The sequence below is a fragment of the Chamaea fasciata genome, unplaced genomic scaffold, assembly GCF_029207755.1.
Source record: "Chamaea fasciata isolate MVZ Bird 193981 ecotype frontalis unplaced genomic scaffold, bChaFas1.0.hap1 SCAF_2, whole genome shotgun sequence".
NCBI lineage: Eukaryota > Metazoa > Chordata > Aves > Passeriformes > Sylviidae > Chamaea > Chamaea fasciata.
Genome location: NW_027094087.1, coordinates 88803074 through 88815313, shown reverse-complemented (window position 1 = coordinate 88815313; position 12240 = coordinate 88803074). Strand labels below are relative to the sequence as shown.

At 38.6% G+C, this 12240-nt stretch overlaps 1 long non-coding RNA gene across 1 annotated transcript; it reads right to left on the bottom strand.

Annotated features, from left to right (window-relative positions):
- Positions 1 to 939: 939 nt before the first annotated feature.
- LOC136285468 (uncharacterized) lies at positions 940 to 4843 on the bottom strand. Its single transcript, XR_010719470.1, has 2 exons — positions 4749 to 4843; positions 940 to 1960 (listed from the first exon to the last, which is right to left on the bottom strand). It is a non-coding gene; the product is annotated as an uncharacterized lncRNA (long non-coding RNA).
- Between the last annotated feature and the right edge of the window lie 7397 nt (positions 4844 to 12240).

The window sequence follows — 12240 nt, the reverse complement described above, 5'->3', positions numbered from 1 at the left end:
TTTTTCCCAATGTCCAATCTAAACCTCCTCTGGTGCAAATGGAAACCCTGTCCTCTCATGTGTCACTTTTGAGAGGAGACTAACTCCCACCTGGCTACAGCCTCCTTTAAGATAGTTGTAGAGAGTAGTAACGTCCCTCCTGAGCCTCCTTTTCTCCGGGCTAAACAATCCCAGCTCCCACTCCCCAACCCCCTGCTCCTCATAAGATTTGTACTCCATATTCTTCATGAGCCTTGCTGTCCTTTTCTGAGCACTCTCCAGCATTTCAACATCCTTCTTGCAGTGGGGACCCAGAAGTGAACAAAGGATTTGAGGTGTGGTCTCACCAGTGCTGACTACAGGGGAAAAATCCCTGCCCTTCTCCTGCTGGCCACACTATTGCTGATACAGGTCAGGATGCCTTTGGCTTCTTGGCCACCTGGGCACTGCTGGCTCATATTCAGCTGCTGTTGACCAGGACCGCCAGGTCCTTTTCTACCAGGCAGCTTTCCAGCCACTCTGCCCCCAGCCTGTAACTCTGCATCACTAAGCAGGTGCCTTTATCACAGAAAGAGATCAGGCTGGTCCAGCAGGACCTGCCTTTGAAAAACCCATGTTTGTGCTGGCTGGGCCTGATCCCCTGGCTGTCCTGTACGTGCTGCATAACAGCACTCAAGATGATCTGCTCCATGACCTTCCCCAGCACTGAGGTCAGGCTTTCAGGCTTCTGGTTACCCAGATCCTCCTTCCAGCCCTTCTTGTGGATGGTCATCATATTTGCCAACTTCCAAACATCTGGGATCTCCCTGGTTAGCCAAGACTGCTAATAAGTGAGGGAAAGTGTCTCAGTGAGCATTTCCACCAGCTCCCTAAGTATCCATGTATGGATCCCATCTGGTCCCATACACTTGTGTAAGTGGTGTATCAGGTCTCTGACCATTTCCTCCTGGATTATAGATGCATCACTCTACTCCCCATCGCTTTTTTTTTTTTTTTTTTTTTCCAGAGTAGGATGCTGGGTACCTGGACAGCTATTAAAGACTGAGGCAGTGAAGGCATTACACACCTCATAGTTTTCTTCATCCTTTGTCACTATGGTTCCAATAAAGGATGAAGATTCTCCTTAGCCCTCCTTTTGTTGTTGATGTATTTATAGACATACTTTGTGTTGTCTTTTCTGGCAGTAGCAGACTGAATTCTAACTGGGCTTTGGCCCTTTTAATTTTCTCCTGCATAATTTCATGACATCCTTGCAGTCCTCCTGAGTTGTCTGCTGCTTCTTCCAAAGGTTGTAAAGTTTCCCAAGTCCCAGCCAAAGCTCTCTGTTCATCCAGGCTGGTCTTCCTTTTTGGCTCATCTTCCAGCACACTGGGATGGGCTGCTCTGGTGCCTATAAGATTTTCTCCTTGAAGAATGTCCAGCCTTCCTGGACTCCTTTACTCTTCAGGACTGCCTCCCAAGGTAGGGACTCACTCAACCAGCATCTTAAGCAGGCCAAAGTTTTCCCATGCAAGTCCCAGGTAGTCTTGCTGCTGACACCCCTCTTTACTTCAGTGACCCTTTCAATGGTCACTCTTTTGCTCAGAATGATTTTGAAATTTTTTTTGCTTAACTTTACCCACCTTAGAGGCCAGGGTTTGGCAGAGCTGGTTAATACTAGTATGGTCAGACAAAAGCACTGCAGAAACTAAACTATCCCTCAAAATCTTTCATGGACTGCTGGTGGCAGCCCCCTAATATGCCAGTCATTACATGTTGAAGTGGAAAGGGACCAATATGCATCTAGGAATTTTATTTATTGGAAGCAAGACCTTCAGCATTTAAGTTTTTCATTTCCCCAAGTAATGACCTTGCATTGGGGGCTTTGACTGCAACAAGATCAGAATTGATAGTAGTGATTTACTTCACTCTACTTCTTGATTTCACTTTGGTGTCTGCACAAAATGATTGACTTGCAAAGTATTTCTTCTTCAGCTGGGCCCTGGAGAGTGAAGACAAATAATTGCTCTTTTTGCTCTAAGCTTTTAATTTAAGAGTTTTTGCTTTAAGAAGAATATCTGCATATGATTCATATAATTTCAGAAGAAAATGCTGCAACAATGAAATAGAACATTTAAAGTGAGCAATACATCCAATATATATATCTGTGTATCTTTGAACACAGCACATTTACTATGGAATTCCTGACAGTTGTTGTGAAGGCGCCTCTGAAGTTCCACATACACTTAACTGCTCTTTAGATAATTTTAAAAGTCTACAAGAAACAGAACTATAACATGAAATAATTGTGAATGAAATATTTCTCTTTGTTATTGCAAGTCTATGTATTTCAAAGATTCCATGCTCCAGGTCTCTTAAAGATAACATATTTGTAAGTTCCAGTTGTTCTAATTAAGTTCTTTTCCTATATATGTACTTGCAAAGTTACATGTATGTATGCAGTTAGTTTTTACCACTCTCTCTGCACTGTTATTAGAATAACTTAAGTGTTTTAGATATTATATTGCCATTCATCTTCAAAACTCAAGCAAAGTCTGCGAAGAGGAGATAGTAAATCTTAGCTAGTTGGATAACTAATCTGTCAACCGTGCAAAAAATGGTATTGTGTTAAGGGTTTCAGGTCTTTTAAAAAATATTTGGCCAAGAACAGGAGACAAGTATAAACATAAGCCCTGGCTTAAAGAGCTTATAGTTTAAAGGTCTTCATAAAATTACCTACATCGACATGAAAAATTCATTTACCATGAGAGTTTTGTCCTATGAATCCCAAGGAATGGTTGTTTTCTAACACAGGATTAGTATAAATATATGATATTGGCAGTATATGTTTGACAGGCTGTCTAGGGCATGTGCTATTACTCCAGGATTTCTTTAATAATTAGCTTCAAAGAGATATTTCAGTATTTCAAAGAGAAGAGAGTTGTTTATTCTGAAAGTGCCAGCAATGAAACTCAAGTATCTTCTGGATCAGGTGTAAAACCTTGAGCCTTAGATAATAAAAGCACAAATTAATTAAAAAAGCCATAGCACAGACCTTTAAAACAGGCTGGAGAAATGAACAACTACGAAGTTCATTACCTTCTAATCCTTCAGGATTCACATTTCATTAAAGAGGGGATCATTTCAGGCATTGAGACAGAGCACTGAATTTATAAGCCTCTGAGGTGTTTCTAATTTTCCTCTCAACTACAGGAGTGTTGGAAACTGGTAGGCAGCTCGTGTGAAATGAAATGACTCTTTAAAAAATAACATTATCATAAACAATTAGCAATTCCTAATTTAGCAGTAAATACTGTGCTAAACACAATGCTTGGCTGGAAGAGAGTGTCTTTGAACAGCAACATAACAGTTTTATAAATCCTCTACTACAGGAGATAGTTCTGCATGTGAAATTGCTAACACCACACTGCATGCACCATAAGATCATAGAAAACCTGCCAGACATTACTCAGAACAAATGAAAGTCAAAGAAGAGCAGCTTTTGAATTAATTTTGCTAATAATGTACTGGGGAAATGGCTGTCGAAGCAGAAGGCTAGGAATGTATTCATTATTTCTATCATTATTTATATTACAACAGCATATAAGTATTCAAGACAGCTTTAAGCCTTCTTGGGCACATTACAGACACATAGGAAGAGATGTTGCTTTAGAGAACTTAAAGCAAAACAAAATAAACAAGTGGAGGGCAAGCAAAAGCAAAAAGGTGCATTGACTTCTGACCAGGCAACATGTGAGAGATAGGAGGACACCCTACTCCACCTCCTTGGCCCTGCACTAGAACAGTAGCATCAAACACTCCGGGTGTAAAAGCGCCCAAGATGGTCTGAGACACCCAAGAAGATATTTTGGATGGATCTGCCACCCTTCCAATTTGCTGACTCTACAGACAATGACAGTCCCTTCCTGATCCCACTACACAGGTTATCAGACAGGACAGTTAAGAGGCATGTAGCTTAATTTGCCATTTATTATATTATTTTAAATAGAAAAACTATAAACTGAACCTCAGGAGTTGCACATCCACCCTGTTTGTATGGAGGTTTGCCCTTCTCTTCCCATTCAATTCCTGGTAGCTTTACTTTATGTCCTCTTCTTCAGCTGTATAGGAGTAACTCTCCAGAACGTGGATTGTCTCCCTGTGTATTTGTGTTTTTCTTCAGTGCAGTGAAACTGCAGCCATTTGACTGTTGCAATAATTGTAAAAACCAACATAAATTAATGAGGAGAAATTACACAAACCCAGAGGAATAGTCTGGTGCAAACCTTTGTTACAATAGAACAAACAAATTCAGCAAACAGATCCAAACCTTTTCATTATCTCATGCCCTTAGTGACAGACTGGGAAGAAAAAGATGGGAAAGAAGCAGTATGAAGACTTCAAAGAGGTCACATGCTTCCAAGGCCTGTTTCAGTTAATACATCATGTAGTGAAATCCAAATTACACAACCTGTGTGAGTCCTATTCTTACCCTCCTTTTCACAGACCCTCAGTTCCATCTATATATATATGATGTGGTGGACCTGCATTTAGTAAAGCAATGTCTTGTTGACTTAATGATTGGTAATTACAAAGACTCTGCTACTTATCTAGAAGTTTAGTGTTACAGTAGTCCTCTTGTTAGAGGGTAGAGATGAGCTGAGCTACAGACTTCTTATTTATCAAAACATGAAAAGGTTTCCCTTGCAGTCTCTGACTGCTGGTTATTTCCTGCTCAACTGTAACTGCATGCATTAGTTAGCAGACTCTGAATGCAGGCTTTTACCTACTTAGATTGCGACTAGAGGTCCCGACAACAGGCTCCAACTGCAGACCCAGACTGACCTCACAGCAGTGATTCCCTCTCCACAGGATCCTTCTTAATCATCACATCCATGATTCTCCCCTCACAAGCTAACCCACTCCCTTTTATCACACTTATCTTTATTGGATATAGCTGCAACTCATCAGGGGCAAGGCTGTAATGGGTAATTAACACAGCTGTTACTTATCAGGGGCGAGGTCACCTGTATTCCTTTCTCCTACAGTTTAGTACCTCTCCTTACAAAATATTTGTACACAAGTCATTGCTGGCTACAGCACCGATGTGATGAGGTGCAGGACAAACACATCTAATCCACCATTCCCATCCTAATTTGCTGGTGGTGCCTTGATTTAGAAGCAGAAGTTAGCTTGCTATTAGTAGCTGTCATTATTCCCAGCTTGCTTTGTCTCCATACGTAAGTTGTTTAGTAAAGCACCATATTTTTATTTGGTCTTGTTACCCTGCAGTGTTCTGTGTGGCTGAGAACCATCCTAGACCGTGCATGTCGAGTGGGTTTGTAAACAAGAATTTCCTCACTGACAATGCCTGTCACAATGGCTCATGGTGTGATTAACAAGGATCTATTACTAATGTGACTTTTACTTTTGAATATTCAGTTACAGTTGGTAACTCTTCAATTGCATTCCCACTGCTTGTTTCCAGGATTACCCTGGCATACAGTGACAGCAGAGATAGGACCATTAACCTTCATTACTAAAATGAGTAATGGAGATGCTCTGTATTGTCCTGGTATTGTTATCTGGTGAGATACTGCCAAATGCCTATTTTTTTCTAACATTTCTTCTCATGAATGTAGATACTGTAATAGCTGTAAGACCTCAGATTTTTTTATGTCCCTATTTTTAAACTCAAAACATGGTGGTAAATAAATCTTTTTGCTGACAGTTTCTCTAGATTCATTAAAAACCTTTGCCATATTCCTTAGGTTGTTGGAAAGAGACATAAATCTACAGGAGATGTTGAGAGGGAAATGGATGAGTAGTGCAGCTGTAAATGCTTTGCTAGGTTAAATAAAAGGGAATGACATGAGAAATCCCTCAGACAAAGCCTTTCTTTCAGAATATATGGGCTACAAGACAACTAATTTCTGTTTTTGCCTTGCTCTGGTGCATGCGTTTTTCTCATAGTACACCTGAATAGAAACTGCTTGTGAATGAAAATTAGTTATAAAAAGGCAGTCTCAAGTTTCCCAAATGTTGATGCAAGCATTCATGCATGATAAGCTAAACATATATTTTAGTCAGTTCATCATGCATGGGACCAAACTGTTTGTACAATCCAGGTTTTCTTAACTTTGTATTTCTGCTTTGAGATGATTTAGTGTTCAAGGAGCAAACATCCAACTCCTTTAAAAAATGAGGTCCCCTTAAAATGTTAGCATTGAAATCCTGTGAGACGTCCTATTCAGGAATGAAGGCTTCATCTTTCCTTTTTTTAGACGGTAAATAAGCTCCTTATGAATATACAACTAGTTCATTTTCCCTGTTCAAGTAATATGTTATGCTTAATCAAAACTGCTTATAAGTGAGGACGCTTCACCAGAAGTAGAGAACTTGATTTTAAACTGATGGAAAATACAAATTTTTGGGCCTAAAATTGGGTAACTGTGCTTGTTCCTCAATACAGACACCTTACATGCATAGCTGCTGTAATGAGTGTATACACAAATATCAGACAATATGCAAATATCATATTAATTTACACAGTAGAATACCAATCAGTCTCTGTCAGCAACGACTACATGATTGCTGGATAATTAGAGGTTTAACTCCTTGAGTCCAAATATTCCTTTCCTTGTCTCCTGTGGTAGGTGTTTCTACACCTTGTGCCTTCACACAGCTGATCCTGCTCAACATTATGTTCCCATGTGTAATACCAGGAAAATGTCATTACTGTGCAATGGCTACAATTCAGAGGCTGTATAAGATGACTTTCCAGACATTTGCATTTTTATTGTCAGTTTTCTTGGTGTTATTTTGAGTAAAACAATCTCCCGTCTTAACTAGGAACCACAGTTATTTTTCTTTCCTGTTTTCATAAGCCAAAGCCTGGTGTTCTATATAGTTTTTTACAGATGAAATAATTAACTTTAATAGCCTACCTTAAAACTTAAGGAATAAAGTTGTCCTTTTCAGGTTGGCTGTCTTATCTTTAGTTATTGAAGTTTATCACTAATCTACAATTAGTATATGGTTTTGAGTGTATAATAATTAAAATGTACATTTAACAATATCCAACAGAACAGAAAATTGATGTAAAAGAATATCATGTCTTCAAGTATTACTTTCCTGTTGCGCAGGAAACAAGAATGAAGCAGAAGTTACTAGTTCATTGCTCTGTTGGATCATATTTTCTAACAGTCTCACAGAATAATAAAGTTTACATAGCTCTCTGATACACAAGCCCTGAGAAATTGTATTACTTCTGGTGCTCAGTAAACTTCACTGTCATATTTCTTTCACCTCATGTTTGTGGGTATGAGAAAATCTGTGGAGGATAGAAATCTTTTTTTATTGCTATCTACTTACATTCCTCTTACACACTGAGAGACTAGGCTTGCACTTCGTGTGTTGGCAAAAGTAGCTGTTGATTATTACTGGAGTAGGAAGAGCACATTGTGGAGGAAGCCAAATAAAGATACTCCTGATTCCAAAGATGCTGGTGTATAGCAAAGAATAGAAGGAAACCTTAACATTGTTAAAGGAGCAATTGCATGTTATGCTGGGCAGTTCCACAAGCAAAGTGGAACTGCTCAGTGTAACATGCAATCAAACCCAGCAGAACTTCCCTGATGATATTTTTTGTATGTGATTCTGTAGGATGATGGTGTGGTTTTTACAGATGGCTCTCTCCCATTTTTGACTGACTGTTAGTAGGCTATATGCAAGTTCATACTCAGACAACTCACGTGATGCTGAGGACAGACTTACTCACTGTGCTTGACCATAGACCAGAACAATGCAAGTACCAAAGGATGGAGAGACAGCAAAAAGACCTAGAGCTGGTGGGCAGCAGGCACCTCTTCATTCCTCTTATCATGGGCATGCTCCTGCCCAGTCTCACAGGAGGACAAGCCTTACACAGTCATGGCTCTGCAGTGGGTAGTGGTGGGATGTTAAAACTGACTCTATGGCCAAAATAGCACTCATCAAAGATAATCTGTGTTTTATCTAAACATGCTGAAACCACTAGAAACCAGATAATTGGAGCTGCCCCATGCCTTGACTGGCATGCCCTCAGTAACACGTAAGTTTTGGGAGCATCTTTCCTTTTAAGTCTTTTTGAAAATTGTGTCCAATGTTTTGATGGATGTGAACTGCTGAATAACACAAAGTGCAGTTCAGCATTCTAATCTCTGCTATTAATACATAGATAATAATTATATTCCATTAGCAAATTGGCAGGATATATTCAATTCCTTTTGCTTGTAATGAAATTAATTAGCTTGGCAAAAAAAATGACCTTTTCCATTCTGAAAGAACTAAGTGAATTTTAGTGCTTCAGTCATAATCGTGGAAAACTCTTAGTTGGACGAATTAACAAGTGGCCAAGTGCCAGCATACATTGAAGGATGCCACTCAAACTTATTTCAAGTGCGCTTAGACTCCTAGAATGATGCACATTAGGACCAGGAGCAACATGAGATGAAGGTCTGTGAAATGCAGGACCTGACCACCACTCCTGTTTCATCCACACAATCTATTTTAGCACTACTTCTGCTTATTGTCTACAATATCCCAATTATTTCAGAAATTCAATATGATAAGGAATTTGTTTCTAACTCCCATTGCAAATCTACTCTATAGTATTCTATACTTACATGTCTTTTACTTAATATATTTCTAATAATTAATATTGTCTCTTAATGAGTATATTTCCATCTTAAATATCTCCTCTCATTGATCTTTATATGTAAAGATAATCTTATCACTCTTAGCTTCCAATACAAAGTGATTTTCTACCACCAGATATTTTTTAACGACGTGTTTTTGCATTAAGTACAAAGTTGAAATACTAGCACTGTTTTTCTGTGCTTTGACTGTTTGAGGCAGAAATCTATTACCCACTGGACTAAACCTGCTATTTTTGGGGCACTGCAAGAGTCTTTCTTTCCCAGTTTCTATCAGATTTCAAATGTTTACAGGTTCACACAGTTTGAAATAGGATTTCTTTCACTAAAAATACTAATGTGTGTTTTTTCCACATCCATGATAAATTCTTTAGGCCTATGTAACCTCAGAAAATGGTCTTTTCAAATCCTTTTCCATCTTGAGGGCCATTCTATCGTCATTGCTCTACTCTGCATAAGAGGTTTCCACTCTTGCTTGCAGTTCTAGTTCTTCCATCTCATTACCCGCATTTCCTGCATTAGTCCACAAACAACATTGTTCCCTTTTGACCTCACAGTGTTTCCTAAGTCAATTGAATATAGCCAACCCGATCAATTCTTTCATTCACAGAAATACTTCATTTTCCTGCTCTCTACTACTTTATTCTCTAGTATAGCCTTATATCTGACTACATCCTCATTTAAATTGACTTTACCTTTTATTTATTAACACCAGTTGTTCACATAGAATATGTCTCCCTCAGCCACAGCATGTCCCCTGTAACCTAGATGGCTGTTTTTCTTTACCTGTTTTTCTAGTCTTGGTGGCTGAAGGTCAGCGTTCCAGTCAGTCAGGTGGAAACTCACCCATGGGAACTGTGCTCTTTCTAGGAAGGTTTCTTAAAGGTTAAAATCCCCAAAGTCCCTAAGCAGAGTTTCCTAGGGAGGCTTTTGCTGTGTTTTTGGCCAGAGCTGGCCTGCACATGGCATTTTCTCTATCATGTAATATGGTGAAACCATTCATAAATATCTTCACTGCAATCATCAGTGGAACATTATTTAAGGCTTTTTCTTCTTTTTTTGAATCTGTAGGATTATGGACTTGCTTTTTTTCTGAGTTACAAGTTACAGGATATCAGGGGTCTTGTCTTAAAGCATGCTTCAGTGTTTCAAAGATGCAGGTGGGAATTGAACTACTAATTGCAAAAGAGACCAGAGCGTTACAGCCTCAGGGAAATGTCTACACTATTCGACACTTTGAAAACCTCAGACTGTGCTTATTCCATAAGGGAACACCTCAGTGCCCTGGAAAACAAACCAGTGTGCCTTATTTTTCCCATCTGTGGGTGGACAGTACTGTTCACGTATTTTTTCAAAGCATTTGGGGGATAAATGCTCTGTATATTTGGCATATACCATTATTTGGCAATGTCACTAGCATTTGGAAAGCCACCCATTTATATCTTTTCTGTGATGATCAAGCTTTTAATAGGAGTATAAAACCACAGATTTAGTTTTCAATCCACTAATTTTTGTACTTCTAAATTATATTATAATATATTCAATGCCCAGGATGACTTCTTGCCCTCGACAAAGGGAAGAGTTATCAGACCCTTTCTCCAGTGGATTCACATTGCAAAGTGGATCACAGCTGCAGTCCCTAGGTATGGGAGTTCTTGCTCCCATAGTGCATTTTGTGCTCCTTGTCAAACTCACAGCCCCTGTCCCAGTGTGGCACCCCCAAGCAAAAGGTCCTTGGCACGGGGTCTGCAGGAGGGAATCCCACTGGATGTAGATTATCCTGGAGCTCAGGGCCTCTCTTCTCCTTTGTGAAGTCATCCTGTGAGGACAAGGAGGAGATTACTGAAATAAGAGCTCTATTTCCAACATTGAAGCAAGATTTGGGGGTAGGGCTGTAGCCATTGTGACTACAATCATTGTGCTGATTGCCTGGGTGAGGGCCAGATCCCATTTTGTCAGGACCACCTCATCTCTGTGGGGCTGTGCTTGTGAGACAGAACCTCAGGTGATGCTGAGTGATAATAAAATAAATGTCTTTATTTTTAATCAATGGACAAAACAGACCCCAAACCAGACAGTATTTTCCTGAAATGCATGGACGCTATTGAATACAATACAAATGAAGTTAAAACATATATATCTATATTATGCATCCTATCTGCTTTGTTAAGTATAATCTTAATATAACATTTCTGACACAGACAAAAATATACTTTTTTTTAAACTACATCCACAAATACTGCCCTGATTAACAGCAAACTTACAATAACTTACTAACTGCACATGGAACTTGACCAATACACTTTAAGGGCAGAAGGAAAAATGAATAAGTTTTCTCCTATGACATTTCTATTTGAAATCCTAAATTCTTGTACTATATGAAAATAAAAGACTAAATCTGACTTTATTTGATCCACTTAATGTTTACATTCAGTTCAGGTTCACAAAAGTATGATTTGTTTATAATACGTATACCATCCCATTTGGACAAGTAGAGATGAAATAATTTTTTGACATGTCAGCTATGTTATCAACCTTGGTTTTATGAACACATCTCATGCAAAGGAGGTAAAAAATCCCTGTCAAATAAATGCTATTCACAAATGTTAGGAATATGAAAATAAAATGTATGATTGCATCATGAATATTTTATCTTAAAATTGTAGGCTCGGAAACAATAACCTCAGTGTCTGAAAATGAGCTGTTTGCTTCACTGATTATAAATCCAATTTACTGCACAGTACTACTGTCCACAAATTGCAAAAGGGGAAAACGATTGAAAATTCCTCTGAAAATAAAATCTGCTTAAAGAATCACATCCTGTTGGCATTTTGTTTGGAGAAGTAACATAGTTTTTGTTTGTTTTGTGTTTTTTGTTTGTTCCCCCCCCCCCCCCCCCCCCAGCTATCAATCACAGATATGGACTTTGGTTATAAGAACAGCTCTGCACAAATTTAATGGTAGGAGAGCTGAGCTAAGGCAATAAAACCTGTAAACAGACTTTGCATGGGGCTGTTTGGTTTGGCTTTTGTAGTAGGAATACTGCATAAAATCACATAAATTAAAAAAAAATTCCATAGGATAGAAAGTGCAAAACATTCTGATAATGCTGAAAGCATCTGGTTTGAAATTTCTGGACTAACTTTTTTTACCTACCTTTTCTGAGCATTTTAAAACCATTTACATTTTTATGGCAATAATGGAATACAAAAAAAACATATTTTTATTTTTCAATCAAAATTTCTTAAATATTTCAAGCTCAATCTCCTTCGCTTTTCTTTTTCCTCATTTTGAAATAAATAATATAGAAATGCTTCTGTATTCAAAGCATCTGGTCACTATGCAGCATCTCATAGTGAAATTCTAACAATTCCTGGACAAAACTGAGGTAAGAGAAAAGTTTTTAGGAAGGCCTACAGGTGACTGTAAAATAGGATCCTCTAACTTAATTTGGAACAGCAGCATAAGGCATTGGCTATGTAAGCAGGTAAAACTGTGACTTGATATTTTCCCATAAGAAGGGATTCAGACTAGTGGATTTGGGCTGAAAATGGAGAATAATTCAGCAGCATCTCTGTTCTTCCCC